Raw genomic sequence first — 3,106 nt, 5'->3', positions numbered from 1 at the left:
TCCAGGCAGCTGATTAAATGCAAACTATTTTGATAAGTGAAAAGTTACCACTGCAGGTCTCACTGGGAAAGGAGAGCATTGCTAGCAATCAACGCCAATCCATATATTGATGGGTGTGGCCTGGTCTCTTTCCAGCAACCTGTTTCCCCATCCCATCCCCCTTTATCGCTGGCAGGAAAAGTTACCTCCTCTGTGGGTTTCTTTCTCCTGTCAAAATGATAGAAGTTAAATGTGGATCTTAAAAAGGCAATTAAAATAGATCTGTCACAAGTATGCTATCCCAGTGTGCCATCCTGATTTGCTTCTCTAGTGTGAACTGCTACCGAAGGATGGTAATTGAAATTTGTCAATGTTGACAGCTGATGACTAAGATGGAGGTTTTCATTATATATCTCTCCTGGAATGGAAAAGAGATGAGTACATATTAAACTCCAGATGGAGGCAGCCATACAACAGGGAAATTCTGACATCGCTCAAGCCAGCACTGCAATGACTGTTTGGGAGAACCCTAAGACTCTCCGAAATTAGTTTCTATAAAAACAAAGATGGCATTAATTTTCTTCATCTTCCATCTGTGTAGCCTCCTGGTCTTCAGAGTTACCATTATCCTCACAGCCCAGTTTTGTTAGTATGAGCTGGAAGTCCCACCCATTAACCTGTGGCAGAGTCAGTTCTAAAAGGACGTGTGAGTTTTACTACTTCTTCACGTTTAAAGGGTCATGATTTTATAATGTAGAAACCCAGGAGTTATTTCTGTTATTCATTCGTGTTATTTTATCTTCTGCATGTGGTTATCCTGTGTAGTATTTTCTTTTTTAAAAAAAAAAAAAAAAAAAAATCTGTTTAATTATATTATCCAAGTATAATTATGCCAAATGATACCAAGAAATCATCTTTAGTTAAAATGTTGAGTTTTGACATTGGTCAGGAATGAATACTCATTTAAGCGAATGTCTGGTATGTAGGACAGAAAGCGAAAAGGCTCAAAAGCTACGTCCATGTTTCAGTTAACTATTGCTGTGTAACGAACTACCCAAATTCAATGAATGAAAACAACAACTTGTGTCTTAAATTGCAGAAATCCATGGGTCAGGAATTTGGGCAGAAATCACCAGCTGGGTGATTCTTCAGTTCTATGTGGCACTGACAGAGTGACCTCGATAGTATCCAGCTTGCAGATGGCCTGGTCTGGGGCGTCTAAAATCGCTTCACTCATTTCTGTTTGTATTAACTATATTTTCTTATTTTCCATATTCTTGATGCCCTGGCTTTGCTGACCTGGGAGAGGCTCCCCTAGCAAATTATACGAGAGATAGCAAATTATTCCCCTGCAAGAGTGCCTTCCATATGCAAACCAACCAATCTGAGGTCGATATCCCCCACATACCCCCTTTATTGGGCTCTCATAGAGCCTTAACACTCAGGGCCAATATTCCACTGTCTTAATCACCCCAGGGCTAGGTACCAGACAGCTAGAGTGAGCCCCTACACCTGGAAGTCCACTAAAATTATTAAAATGAGCCAATTCCTGCAGTGACCAAAATAAAGGCCCTTGTCCATGCTTTACTCTCACTCTTTCTGCCTCTTCACCAACCCCAGTGCTTTGCCACGTGGCACTGCCTGGTGGCATGGCATACCCACTCCTCCCAGAACTATGAGTAACAATATTTTCGACAGCAGTTGTCTCCTGATCTGTTGGCCTTACTATACCTGAAAACTAATTAAATCTACAATGAAATTTTTTTAAAAAGTAGTGCCTTGGCCGAAATAGTTATAAGGCCAGGCTCTGCTGGAACTGTCACGTGGAACACCTACGCTTGATCTCATTAAAGACTTCTTATGTGGCAGCTCAATGCTTCCAAAAAGAGTGTTCCAAGAGATCTGGGCAAAAGCTGCAAAGCTTCTTATGACCTTGCCTTGAAGTCTCAAAACGACAGTTCCTCTGAATTTGTCAAGTCACTAGGTGAGCCTAGATTCAGTGGAGATGAATTAGCCTCCATCTCTCAATTGACAAGGTAATAAATAATTTGCAACCATATTTAATCTACTGCAAACAAGCTCACTTCAGTCAAGCCTTTACAGATCTCTAATCGAAGATCAGTGCTGGTGGTCGTTCTTAAGGAATTCTAAGGCAAGTTGTTTCCTAATTATGTAATCTCCCGGGGATTAGACAGTCCTCTCTAGGAGCATTACCCAATATTTCTGTAAAATTCCTGGCCCATGTATATCTGATTAGTATAGTCACTAATGAAGAAAGCAAGAAATAAAAGTAATGGGGGTGGGGGAGCTCCACTTCAGGAGATAAGCTCTATCATCGGACTGTGGTAAGGGTGACACAAATAAATACATCTCCTGATTTCATGCAGGGAGCCTTGACATTACGATGATTATAAAGAGGTAGGAGGTAGACATAGAGATGTGCAAATGCCCCTCCTGCAGCATTTGTGTTTGGGCTCTATCCCATTTATTTTCCAAACCATATGCTTTCTAAACATGTATTCGCATTTGGATGTAATGAGTGTAATTTGCTCTTACTGACCAAAATTACTTTAAATGTAAAAATGATGTAGCTTAAAAGTGAATAACACAGCTGATCAGTCACCAGAAGGCTAACGGCCCCCAATCTAACTAGGAACACTTTCCCCTGGGACCAGCCACCTAAGAGCTATGTCCCACGCCAAGAGTGCATTTAGTGTTCTCGGGTTCACTCAATCTCTAATGAAAATGTTGTCACCACCAAAGAAGAAGGGAGAAAAACGCCAAAGAAGGCCTGCTTTACTCTTTTTTAGCCTCATTTGTGACAAAGGACATTTAAATGTGCGATGAAAACATTTTAAACTATGGTGCCTATTTATTTCCTATCAACATGTGGTAAAATATGAATACACCCTGAATCTTATTACATATAGAATATTGCACAAGCAACTTCCTCACATTTCACTAAAAAAAAGAGCAGTCATACTGCTGGACTACATTCAAGAAGTCATAGCTTTCCTATTACCAGACAATTGTGCTATTTTACATAATCAGTATTCAGGGGATGGTATTTTGCTAATAGGCAAAATCCTATGATGACAATTTAAATGGTTTGAAACATGCACGAGAT

Source organism: Pteropus alecto, unplaced genomic scaffold, assembly GCF_000325575.1.
Source record: "Pteropus alecto unplaced genomic scaffold, ASM32557v1 scaffold8, whole genome shotgun sequence".
Classification (NCBI taxonomy): Eukaryota; Metazoa; Chordata; class Mammalia; order Chiroptera; family Pteropodidae; genus Pteropus; species Pteropus alecto.
This window is presented reverse-complemented; position numbering follows the sequence as displayed.